At 39.2% G+C, this 13,962-nt stretch overlaps 1 protein-coding gene across 8 annotated transcripts in view; it reads right to left on the reverse strand.

Annotated features, from left to right (window-relative positions):
• EPS8 (EGFR pathway substrate 8, signaling adaptor) overlaps window positions 1-13,962 on the reverse strand; it is a 121,991-nt gene that overhangs the window by 88,124 nt on the left and 19,905 nt on the right. For all 8 annotated transcript variants that reach the window (XM_064421356.1, XM_064421355.1, XM_064421354.1 and 5 more), the window contains one exon: window positions 1,588-1,726. The gene's annotated coding sequence lies outside the window, so the exon portion shown is untranslated. The remainder of the gene's footprint in view (window positions 1-1,587; window positions 1,727-13,962) is intronic.

Here is a 13,962-nt window from a genome sequence, read left to right on the forward strand (position 1 = left end):
GAACTGAAGCAGGAAGAGCAGCAGCAATAAAAAGGAAAGGAACTTAAGGACAGGTATGTTCCAGCTTGTTATGTGACAATAGCACCAAATTTGTTTTCCTAAACTTTCCACTAATTAAAGCCTTATTTTAGTCTGGCTTAACAGGCTACTGGACCTTGAAATAATGTACTTGTATCCTTGCTCTGCCTTTGCCCCCTCCAGCATAAAGCAGAATTACCCTCATAATTTTTCAGGCCAGGGTGATTTTCCAACTCTGTTGCTAATCAAGGGAGCATGCACAGCTCAGGACAGCACTGACCTTCAGGTCTTTGTCCAAATATTCCAACCAGCCTTTTTAACTACATGGCAAGAACCAGAAAGAGGCAGAGACAGGTGCCCTGGATGCATTTTACCCTTCCTGCACCCACCCTTACAGGGGGCTCCTCCAGAAGAGAGCTTCAGGTAGTTCTGCCTAAAGCACAAAGCCCCTGCTCTGATTTTCACAGGACAATTCAGCACCTGATGCTGAGCTGTGTCATGCTGATGCTTTAATAGGATTTTTTTTCCATGTCTAGAGGGGTTATCCCCCCCAGTTCCACAGAGATTTTTAAGTTATTAGCTATATGGCACATATGTTGTTTGTAATAGCAAACGTGTGTTTTACAGACCAGGCTGCATTTCATCAATGATTCCTTGGTGCCACACTCCCAGGAAAACAGCAGTCAGCCCAGCATGGCAGTCTCAAATAAAGCAGGGGGTTAGTAGGTGTAAGGCAGCTCTCCACACATTTGCTGTCAAAGAGTCACAGCATTTCAGCTGCTGGAAGAAGCAGATTGCCATTGTTTTATCAAGGAAAATCACAGATTGGAAAAACTGACTAGAAACCACCTTCCCCTAAAAAGAATTAATGGTTAGCTGTCGCCTTTTGTAGAGAGGTTATGTCTGCTATTGAGCTGGAAACAGGATCACACCTCAGAGGTCAGAACAAGCTCACTCTTTTCTTTACACAGCATCTTCAAAAGGAAGCTGGGGATGAAGTTTGTCTGCACACAGCCACACAGAGATTTAAACAGGAAAAAAAAAAAAAACCAAATCCATGCACTTACATAAAAGGCTTTGGGCAGTTTCATTTTCTATTCAGCTGGAAAGGGAGTGAACCAGCACGCACACACACATTTTTAATCACCCTAGTGCTGACAGCAGCCAGTCACTACTTCTGTTATCAGAACCCCACAGCTTGGATTTCCAGGCTGTGAAGCACTAAGGAAGAGGGTAAAAAAAATCTCCTCTGGTTAAAAAAAGCATAGTGATATCATCTAGTATAACACACAAATGCTATAGAATTGAAGTTTGGCCTCACCAGGACATTACTCATTCAGTGGAGGGAGAGGGGAAAATAATCCATAAAAATACAAACAAATAGTAAGGCTTTCCTAAGATTAGCTGGTAACCTGGACCACTCTCATATTCTCTAAGCCCATCAGTCACACTCCGGAAAAAACAAGCAAGGCAGGCCAGTCTGTGCATCAGAACTCAGAGTTTGCAACAGATGCCAGTGGTTAAAGAGACAGAGAGGAAAGAGAGAAGCTGTGCTCGTGCACAACTCACCAGTGATCACTTGTGCAAATGCCACGTGCCTGGGCTTAGAACTTCAGCCTGGGAGATGCTGTCCCTGCTAGTGCTTAATTCAGCTGGCTGGCATCTCTCCAGAAGCACTCAGAAGGCAGCTTCCCAACAGGACAAATCACTGAAAACCAGAAAAGAAACAGGTTTAGCTTTGCAATTCCACTGCACATTATACAATGAGTTCAGCTTGCTAATCCCTGACTTCTTAAAATGTGATTTCCCTCAGTGCATGACAGGGACAAATACAGTTCTGGTTAGAGTTCATCCACTTCTGTCAGTGTGAGTTTCCTAAATACCAGTGGTACCAAAAAGAACTCTGTACAGCTAACAGGAACCTCATGGTCAGGATAAAGGAACAGCCTCCACCACAAACCCTTAAGATTTTGTTACCCCTCAGTTTTGAATTTGTCATCCAAGAGTTAGTCCTTTTCTATTTCATGTCTTTATTCATATCCAACACTTCGCTCTAACTTATTTGTAATAGGAGTCACTTCCATCCTTATAGCTGCACTATTCCACTGTCCACTGACCTGGCACAGTGCTTCAAATTTTAGTAAATCTGACCAATTTACAGCAGAATTTTCTTATGAATTACTCTCTTTAGACCTTCATTTAGGCATTATCCCAATCCTGTGACTTCCATGAGAGGTTCCATTTCCTCTCCCTTACAAGGCCATTTAAAATAAATCCAATTAAAATTAATTAAAACATACAGATCAATTTGATATAGCAACAGAACTAGGAAGAAGCAATACCAAGTCAACTCATTGATAGGACAAGCAACAAAAGGTCAATTCAGTCAATCAGAATTGATTCAGTGGTTGCACATTAATGTAAAAAGGAAGTAGTACCTTGTGCTAGTTTTTGTACTAAACCTTATCAATCTGCTAACTAATATGATCAGATTCTACTGGTGGTTTATCTGTTAATCACCTATTTATGTTGAAAACATAACATTTTAATGTTTGAAGGGGAGATAAACAAATAATGGTGTTTGTCTTTGACCAGGAAACCCTCACAGAGGAAAGGACAACACATGGGCACAACACCTTAAGGTTGCTTTCCATTCATGAGCCTCAGCTTTTCCTGACCTCAGGCAAGCCTCTCCAGCCTTCCATGCCCATTTTATTCCCTTCAAAACATGGATAAAGTTGAGAAGGAGAGAGAAGGAGGAGAGAGGGCTACTGGAGCAGCAGAGGAACATGATGATGATGATGAGGGTCTGGAGTGCCTCTCTCAAGAGGACACTGTAGGAGCTGGGCTTGGTTAGTCCAGGGAAGAGAAGACTGAGAGGAGATCTCATCAATACATATAAATATCTCAAAGGGGTGACAAGAGGATGGTGCCAGGCTCGTTTCTCTGGTGCCCAGTGACAGGACAAGGAGCAGTGGCCATAAACTAAAACACAGTGAGTTCCACCTTAACATAAAGAAGAGCTTTAACATAAGGAAGAGCCTTTACATAAGGAAGAACCTTACACTGGAACAGCTGCCCAGGGAGGCTGTGGAATCTCCCTTTCCTGGAGATTCCACAACCCACCTGTTCTTGTGTAACCTGCTCCAGGTGACCCCTACCTTGGCAAGGGGGTTGGAGGAGATGATCTCCAGAGGTCCCTCCCAACTCTAATGATTGTGTGTGATTCTGTAAGAATTTTTTATAAATGGACAGACTACACCTCTTTCCTTTGCAATAGTGACTTATAATCTCGGTAGCCTCTTACAAACAAATTCTTCTTCTTGAAAGGAAGACTAAAGAATTCTGCTAAGAAAAGGAAGCAGCAAACAGTAGCACACTCATTGTTTCCACACTCCTTATCTCTGAAATTTGTTACAGGTTTTGGATTCTCATCTGAAAGCCAATGTAAAACAGAAAAGCAAAAACCAGATTTCACTGATGAGTTTCTGAGCTCCTCCTTGCTGATGTGATTCCTCTCTTTGCTGCCCTGGACATGAACACAGTTAATGAATAATGACTGTGCAAACAAAATATCAGACAATGATGGGAGGGGGAGGGAAGGGTGAAATGATTGTGTGGGAGGCTCAGATTGGATTTGGCAACAATTAGAAAAATTGATGCCCTTTTAATTATAGGAAAAGGCTTTGCTGGAAAGATAAGACAGACATGACATTCAAAATACTTTAGTCTTTGGATTTAAATGTATGGAAATAGAAAGTTCAAAAGGTTGGGTTTCTTCATTGTGTTTTCCTTTGATGTTAAAAAACGTGTCTCTCAAAACTTCCATCGAAATGTGTGTGTAAACCTTCAGCTCAATTCCAAGCTGCTACAGGACATATTTGATTTGCTTTTATTACTCTCTAGGAATATTATTTACTACATGTAGGACTGCCTCCTACAAGGTACAGAACATCTTTGTTTTCCCTTCCAGCAGGAGCCCAAGCCAGCAGAAGTTACAGACACTTGAAGAATCAGTCCAATAATTTATTAACATCACTTAAGTTCCTCCCCTAACTGGTTCCACCAAATATATTATCAAAAGAGGGCACCAGAGATTGCTCCCTGTTTGACTAAGGTTGCACAGAGCACATTTCCTTCTCTGCTGTTCCTCCCAATTCTGGCAGCTCCTGCCAGATTCTCATGTGTGAGAAAAGTACTCCTTTAGTAGCACAGAGTACCTTAATGATATCCTTTAAAAAGTTAAAAGGGAAAAGGACATTTCTCCACAAAACTCACACACAATTCTTCAATTACAATAAATAAATACATCTTGCAATTTTACTCTGTGCTTCTACAGCTCTTTTTCCTTATTATATTTACATTACCATTTCTACAATGAGATATAACCACTCCTAAATAAGTGCTATAACATAAACCACGTTTACTGTCCTAAAATTTATAATCACCATTCCATTATTCAGCATCTCCCATCAGCAGCTCTCAAATAGTGTTTAGAAGATTTAATTGTGGTAAACTACCAGCTACCACTGCAGGTGTGACTTCCAAAGAGAAAGCACAATTACACAAGGCAGGATTTATCCAGGAAATATGGACTGTGATACTTAATCTTGCAAAATAACAGAGAGATAATTCAAAGTAAGGTATCTACAAAGAATAGTGTGTGTGCCAAAAGACTGTTTGTATTGGTTTTACAAAGAGTGGACAGAATGTTCTTTTCCAAAGAACCACAAAACAAACTTCCTGAACCAATGGGAGTTTTCTTTTTGCTTGTATTTAATCCAAGTAAATGTCGCTCAGCCAAACTCATTTAATAAGAAGGGGGGGAAAAAAGAATCAATTAGTTTGGCATGACTTTGTCTTGAAAAAGTACAGTCACAGTCTTCAAAGGGAGGGGAAGTGGTCACCTGAACAGATCTGGAACCACTGCTTCTCTGGGAAATTGGTAATAACAGTAGGGAAAGGACCTTTTTGACTATTTTTTAAAACATTTCTTCCACAGCATTATAAGCAGCTGTAATTAACTCTCTCTCTTTTTGTTTTTTTCCTCTTTTTAATGCACACCAGCAGGGTTTGAGGATGTGGAAAAGAGAGAGGCAGTGTGTGGAGAGGGCAATGCAGCACACAGGAAAAAGAACTTGAAATCATCTCACACCCATTTATTGAGCATAATATTTTGTTCCTAAATCAGCCATTTATATAATCTAGGAAAAAAAAAAAAAAAAACCTAAAAAACCCAACAACAAAAAACCTAACAAAATCCAAAACCGACAAAAAACCTCCTCCAAGTTCAGCTTTTATCTCTTTTGGCCTTTCAGGAGCTGATGGGTAAGTGCACAGGGAAAAGCCTCTTTGCAAGGCAAAGATAAAAGCATTACTGGTAAGGTCAAAGGAGACAACATATCCTTTAGTGTGATGCATCTGTAATCCCTGTTTTAGAAGTACTAATGAATTTTAAATTAAAATATATAACACACCCTCTACCCTATGGGGAGATACTGAGACCCTCAAAAAAACATCTCAATGTCTAACTCTGCAGCAGGTCTGCTTACATGTACATTGGTGAAAGTCCCTTGGCTAACAAAAATGCTCATTTCACCAGATACACAATGCAAGACTACTCCCAGCAGCTCTAGAAGTACAATTTTTCCCAATGTACCACAGAGAGATTGGTCCCATTTGCCACACAAATGGCCACCCCTTCTCTCTGATGGGTAAGGTGCTGCATCATTTTGTCAGAATGCCAAAAGAAAAGGAAGCCTCCACACCACTCAGGTACAAGTCAGACATTTAAAATATTACATTCAACAGCATAATTTCAAAATGCTGCACTATAATTCCACTATAGAATAGTTATCCTAAAGAGATGGATAAAATACCACCCAGGAGTGGGATGGATATAAAGAGAGACAGAAATGTGAGGGGAAGACAATAGAACTGCAAAATGTTACTCATACTGATGCAAACCTTTGTAAATCCAGTCTGATGTCTAAAAGTTGTCCACCCTCATTGCCATAGGAGATCAAAATTTCTCTAGATATTTATTATTATTGCCACCTTTTAAGTGTTTGTACTTTCCTTGGTTCTGTACATCAGTGTCAGACTTGGTTTATTCACAGCCAGATATTAGATTTCAGTGGCTATTGTCACAAGCTGTTTCCTTGTTTACCTCTGCATTTATTTTCAGCTTCAGCTCCTTACAGGGTAGACAATGAAACCTGGTTTTACTTTTAGATTCCTCTTGCCACAGTGTTTGGTTTTCAAACTCTGCAAGGATCAGGTTTAATAAACTGAAAATCAATCAGTACTATTTTTATTTTGAAATAGGAGACAAATTATATTAGTCTCAGGTATTATAAAAATTCTTTTCATAGATTCAGCTTGGATCCACTTCTGAACCTCAGTGCATTAAAGTTACACTGTCAAATAGATTCATATGTCAACTCCTTTACTACCTGCTAGAGGCATATCTTAGTAGAAACCCTACAATTATTATTTTTTTAATTGAACCAAAGAGAGATTGTTAATTTTAAAAAACTGCAGAGGCTAAGCTTCTGCTTTCCTGAAGCCAACACAGAGTTGGTCTCACATCTCAGCAGACCTGGGATTTCTTGCTAGGACTATGAAAAACAAACCTGTCTCTTTAGATACATGAGGTAAGGAAACAAAACTGAGAACAGGATATTATTTAGGAAGATCAGATTATTTTCTTCAAATACCACTACAGACTGAAAGGATGAGCACAGAGAGCACAGCAGTGGGAAACAGAGACAGGGTGTTACTGGTGTGATTAAATTCACCTCCCACACCCACAAAGGACATCATAAGATTGGGAATTCCCTCAAAAATTGCATCAATACTTTTGACAAGGGCTGGTGTGGGAAGTATCACACGTGGTTTCAGAAAAAGCAGTAAGAAAAATCATTTGGGATTTGGAAAGGACCAGGAGAGAGCAAGAAGGGGTTGGTTTGCTGCTGGTCACTCTGAAATGGGAGCAGAAATGCTCAGCCCTTGACTCTCAGTTTCAGCACATTTGGTGGGATTTCAGAAACATTCTAAATATCAATTCCTAGGTACTGACTTGTGGCAAAAACACTCATCATATCCCTGTTTACCCTTTGCATTCCCTCTGCACCACCCAAAGACACTGCATTTATTTCAGGGGTTTTTTTCCATCCCTCCACTGGCTTAGAAGGGCAGGTTGTTTGCCACAGGTGCTCAGAGCAGTAGAAAATAGGCTGAGAAAAGTAAAAGGCTGACCTTTTTTTGTTCAATTTTCCTGTTCAGCAAAGGAGAAATAAAAAAAAAAAAATCAAAAAACACATGACATTCCACCAAAAAAAGCGAAACAGAACATGGACAGACTAGAATAAAACAACATCCATCCTTGGCATATCTCAGCACTAGAGATTTCCAAAATGTCCACTGTGCTCAGTAGCAAAGTAACTCAATTTCCCAGCTGCCTGCTATCAAGGCCTTCCTTTGCTGGCCCTCTTGTAAAATGAGAGGTGAAATAATCCAGGCAACTGTCCTGCTGCAGCCTGAAGAGTCAGGCTCTCTTACTTTCTCAGAAGGGCAAAGCACACCATAAAAACCACCCAGTTTTCACGTGAAAATTTAACAAATCAAGAAGCTTGTTTAAAAAAATATGCTAATCTTGCCTTGTGTAAATTTATTATAGTTCATTTGTTGTGGGAGACTTCTCAAGATGGGAAGGAGGAAGCAGAAAACAGGAATCCCTTTTAAAGAAGGGTGGGGAAGCAGCACGAAGGAACAGTGAGTAACTCCATAGTTAAGAAACTCAGGGCCAAAAGGTGACTGACAGAACATTTGGTTCAGACTGGTACAAATTTAATACTGTGCACAGGTTAGGAAGCTGGCCCTTCCAGCACTGGAGAACTGTATCATCAGGAAGATCTTGAATCTTTTCTGTCTATTAAGGAAAGCACAAATTCAGGCAGCTCTTTGAAATCCCTTCCTCAAAGGAAAGCACCAGGGTTTTCACATCAATACACCTACAGCCACTGTGGTCATAAAAGTTATTTTAAGCATGTCTGTAGTAATAAATTAGTTTTAGTGCCAATAATTTTCTCTTTGTAGCTGAGGAGGAGGAGTTTCCCCATCATGATGTAATCTGAAGTTACTTTGAAGCTGTATCAAAATTTGGATTCATTAAATTTTTATCCCAGGAGAAGACAGAACACACCATGAGCACGGCCACTGAAACACCTAAAAACTTCTACCAACTTCTTAATTTTTTTTTCCTATACTCCTGCACATCAAATCAATTTGATTTTTTTGTAGACAATTGTAAAACCAGATAGTGTTCAGCAGTTCATGCTCTGCTTTACCTGGGAGTCACAAAATAGCCACAGTATTGGAACATCTGGATGCCAGAATTTTCGGTCCATCTCTTCATTTCCTCAAGTGCCATTTCTTACCTTTCCCTTTGCACTTATCCCCAGTTAGAATCACTGACTAGCTCATCCAGCCCCCTGGGATCAAAGCACTGCACTCTTGGTGATGTTTTCCAGCCTCATCTGAAATTGCCCATCAAAGTCAGAAACCTTCTGCTCTGACTCAAAGCAACCTGTGACAAAATTCAGCAACTCTGACCTTTTTTCTTCTGCTCCATCATTGCTACTGACCACAGCCCTTGAACCTCTCATTATTGACCTCAAGTTCACAAATTAATGGTTTATTATAATGCAATGAGGCACGTTAAATCACATGCCAAGTTAAATCTACCTTTAAAAAAATCAATGCAACTATGAAAAGCAAGGTTTGTAATAGCCTTTATTAGTCTAGTAATACATGTGGGGGGAAAAAGGGGAATAGAAAAAGAGAAACCTGTTTTCAAGCCAACTATCAGGCCTAACAAAAAAAAAAAAAAAAGGTACATTATTTTGAAGAATCGAGAATTTAATAGTGTACAACAAGGAAAAGGTGGCAGTTTTCTCAGAGCTGCTCTGTTCCTTCTAGAGGATCTGCAATGCTCCCAATAGAGCATAACTTCTAATTCCTATTGCAATGGGGAAAAAAAATCACATATGAATGGTAGTGATAAGAACTCTAAAAATGTGGTTTATTGTTTAAATGTGGGGTTTTGAGGGGGATGGTGGGGGTTTATTTGGTTGTCTTTTTTTTTGCTTTGGTTGGTTTGGTTTTAAAAAATGGGCAATCCAGCCTGGAGCAGGATTCTGGCCAGGACAGAGCTCAGGACAGTCTGAAAGGCAAGGGTTTCTGGAGACCTTGGCCTGAATATTCTCCTCAGATCCTAGAAATAGAGTTCACATCCAAAAACAAAGATGCCAGCCCCTTAGCTGTAGGACAAGGTCCCTCCCTCAGTTTCCTGTAGGTGATGAAAGGTACCAACAATGGCCAAGTACTCATCAGGAGCCCTGCAAAAGTCAACTACAAAATAATATTCCTTTAATCAAGTCTGAGCTAGGAGTCAGCTTTCTAAAAGGTTCCACTACATTAAAAAACCCCAAAAGAATGACAAAAAACCACCACTTACCTCTATAAAGGTTTTCTTGCTAATGTTTCTTTTATTGAGGTCTATTAAAGAGTAATGCTTTCAGCAATGTCTGGCAGTAATGCCCCTCTAAAAGTTAAGGGTGCATAAAAAGGAAATCCTCATGCTTAAATACCTTCCAACTTTTCCAATTATCTCTCTTCCTCTGTTTTATAATTTTGGAGCAAGGGTGTTTGCCCTTGATCTGATCCCAGATTCTCTTTGACTTCCTTGTATCATCTCATTTCTCCTTTTATTGCCTTACTAATAAGGAGCTGATTCTGCACCAGGGCACACACAAGTACAGAAGTTAATTAATATTCACTGTAGGCCAAGAACAGGATTTACACCACAAACAAAAGAGCCTAATCCTGAGCTAACAGATCATACAGAAAAACAAACACAAAAATGCTCAGCCTCCCTGCAAACTGGAAAAACCCCAAAAAACCCCACCATGGTGACAGGGACACTTTTCCTCTGCTCTGTATTGACCATTCTGCACCTCTCTCATATTTCCACACTCTTTTTCCCTGGCAATTATGATCAAAACAGAGTAACTCTAAATCAAAGTTGCTAGACAACAAAGTGAGGACATTAAAAATCTTCATGACCAAAAGGGACTTTTGTGCATCCCATCCACAAGGAAAAAATAAATAAATAAAATTTCCCAAGAATGCCTACAATTTTGTCTTGCTGCTATCAACAAAGTATTTCAATTGTGTTTGGTTTTGTTCACTGCATAGAGTCATTACCAATGCTGAACATATCAAACATAAAATCCCTCTGAACAAACAATTCCTAATCCAATGTTTCATCATTTTAATCATACCACCAGAATTTTTCTGGGGAAAATAAATAAAATCAGAAATTTGCTCTTATTCAAAATTACATTCATTACATTGTAATTTTATGTATTCAAAGCTACCTTCAGACTTGCAATTCTGGCCATAAAAAAATCAATTCATGGTGTTGAATGAAAACTTCAAATTGGTAAAGAAATTCAAGAAAATATGTGAATAAAACTCTGTTCCTTGTAGGCTGAAAGAGGCTATTCCACATCTTTGCATGGAGGAATAAACATGGGGCCAAATCATAAAACTTAAGAGGTTCTAATGGAAAAGCAAAATTCAACTCACACACGTGTATTATGAGGCTTAGAAGAAAATGGAGAAAAATTGAAAATGGGGACAATCTTTTTAAGCCTAATGAAGAAAGCAACAGTTCCCAGCCTAGCTGGAAGCTGACCTTTTCCAGACCTTTGCAGGAGATGGGATGAGGTGAGAAACTCTAGAAGTGCCTCCAGTCTGTCAGGTAACCCATGCATTATTTACATTGCCCAAGCGGGGTCATTTGTCTTCAACTTCAAAACAATTTGTGCACCCTTATTAGAGTTTAATAATAAATCCACAGTTCCCCCTCTGTTTGCAGGGGTGAAATAAAGACTGCTAAAATAAAGGAAGGATGTACACGACAGACACATAGGAAAAAGAACACAGAAAAAATATGTATAATCAAAATCACACTCCAGGGGAAATATTTTCACTTCCCAGGAGATTTAAAACACTGCTCTCAGTATCTTGCCATGCCAAAAACACCCCCAAACATAAACCAAATACTTCATGTTGCCCACCTAGGGCATAAATGTATAAAATATATCAATTATGTCAGTGGATTACACCAAGAATCCTGTGCTAAATTTCCTGCAAGCTTCTAGGAATTGTTTTAAAACAAGGTGAATGAAAAAACAGGCCAAAGGAACTAGTAAATGACAGCTCTTAACAAGAATGTTTCTAGGAGTCCAAAGCCAATACTGTCTTTCATAGCCTTTTAAACCACTGAAAATTAATATAATGGGGGGAAAAAAAATTCTGGTGATGCCTATGTGTACACAAATTTTGTTAAGAGACAAGAGATAAGAAAGAACACTAGATAAGACTCTTCAGAATGAGAAATGGAGAGATGTTTTGTTGCATTAGAAGAGGGTGATATTAGCCTGATTAAGAGAAATATTTAAAAAAACCCCTTTCTGTTGGATTTAAATCAAAAGAAAAAATTTTCCTTAGAAACAAGAAATAGACCTCGAGATGCAAAACTGACATCTGTTTTATTAAAATGCAGACATCCTCAGGAGATTAAGTAATTCTGCATGGTCTCACACATCTAAGGCTTCCTAGAGCAGGATTTGAATGGAAGATTTAACTCAACTTCAGCACACAAATGTGAGTGGCTTCCATCTTTATCACTTTCAGCTTTTTCTCTTTTGAGTATATGGAAACATCCACCATATAATTTTTTTCTAGTATTAATATTACTATTTAAAGTCACAAATGTCATCAAAATAAATTACAGGGTTAGCATGACAAGCCAGGTTTTATCAAAAGAGCTTTCAACCTATTGGTCTGAAAAAACAATCTTCCCATGAAGACAAAAGCACAGCAGTCACCATATTACTGAAGGTCTAACTCCAGTCTAAAAATGAGCAAGCTAAAATGTATTTACTGGAATTTAATTTAAAATGTATTTACATTTTAATCTGAAAAAGTTACAGTCTGCTTGTCTAGTGACTCTTTCAAGCTTTAAACTCAACAATATTTTTTCTCCCCTCCTATCACAGCCTTAAATTTAATTAAGATTAATTTGATCTACTGGTCCTCTAGGAATTGGACAAACATAATTAATACATTAGGCTGAAAATTCAAACTTTTATTAATGGGCTCAGGCAACTCCACAGGGACCCTCAAGTCTTTTAAAAAGTTAATCCTCATGTAAGTGTTGTGTCTTCAAACACTGGGCTTTTCAGTGAGAGCGTGCAGAACTCTTTCCCTGCCCAAAGGAAAACAAAGATGTGGTAATTCCCCACAAAGAGCTAACAGAATAATAGCTGGACATATAGTGAAAAGGTTCTTTGTCTTGAGAGGCATAAATGCATCTCCCTGCATAAGAGAGGACTGTGCTAACTGGAGCACTGCTTATTCTGTTACACTAAATATTGCCTCAGGACCTCAACCAACCATGACATGGCAAGGCTCTGTGCCCATTGATGAGGTTCCTTCAGAAGAATGACACCCAGGCCAGGATCTCCAAGTTCTAAATGTCTCCTTGTAGGAAATTAATGTGGATGCAGGACAGCTTCAAGTACAGCTGCAGAACAAAGCTAAAGAATTCAGTTTGTGCCTGTCACCTTCTGCTGGAGACAGAGGCAGCAGCCCCTGAGAGAGGAAAAATCCACTTACAATGCAAAAACTTGTCTGTGGTAGCTCTAAGTTTGATCATCTATAGCATCCATCAATTAACTCAGTAAATCTTTGTTTAGTAGTGATGCTGGGCCAGTGACTTCACAAGATCCCCCTGACAGACCCTTGTGAAAGCAGGGAGATGAACACACTCCCCAGCCTGCAGAACAAAAAACACTGGAGCAAATTCCCTCGAGAAAATTAGGCAGGAAGATGAGGTATTTATAGAAAGGGGAGTTAAAGTCACTTGGTTCCTTTTTTTAAGCCACTCATTATTTACTCTGATCCTGGCAATCCTGGGATGGCTGCAGAAGGGACCAAGAAATAAAGATTTCAGCACAGGGCTGTCAACATGAAACTGGGGATTTAAATACCTCCTCCTGCAGTGAGGGGCATTACCATGACAAAGCTTTGCCCCCAGAATGCTAACCACAGATTTTATGGAACTTTTTTTTGGAAAAATTTTTATGGATTTTTTTTTAATTTCATATCCATGAAATCCCCAGATATTCATGGAACTGCCAGAAATGCAGGTTGCATGCAGTGGGCAAAACCAAACACAGTGGGCACAGACAGATTAGAAAAAGAAATATCTATTACCAAACTGCAAAAATGCTGCAGTAACAGGAAAGTGAGAATATTATGTTTAATGTTCCTGAGAGAAGCAAAAATGTTTTGCATACAAGGTTTACTCAGAGACATAACAATTCACAGAATTAAAAACATGACATTTTTCAGCCTAATTCTTATCTAGGTACTTGAAGTGCATTTTTCTTTGGGTTGCAACCACTCAGTGCTGATACAACAAAGAGCCTGTTAGTCCTGTAAATCATATCTTTAAGTTCCAGTGAGACATGATTATCTGTTATTCAGGTTACATGTGCATTCTTCTTGACAGCATGAAAGCTACCAGTCCTCTAGCCAGGCAAGAAAATAATTATTTCCCCATATAACAACGCTTAGATTGTTCCTAAAACCCTAACTTCAGCTTTTGGGTTTTTTTTCAGAAATCTGCAAATCCTTTCAATTTGACAGCTTCCAGTACTATTTTCACATTGAATTTCCTAGCAAAACCAGTGCTGAAAATAATATTCTTCTGTCACAACCTAAAGGAGAACTTTTTGCCCCAGGTGAGCACTTCCCAGGACAAGCACTGGGACACAGCAGCAGATAAAGGAGCTCTCTGGTTAGCTT

Source organism: Passer domesticus, chromosome 5, assembly GCF_036417665.1.
Source record: "Passer domesticus isolate bPasDom1 chromosome 5, bPasDom1.hap1, whole genome shotgun sequence".
Taxonomy (NCBI): Eukaryota; Metazoa; Chordata; class Aves; order Passeriformes; family Passeridae; genus Passer; species Passer domesticus.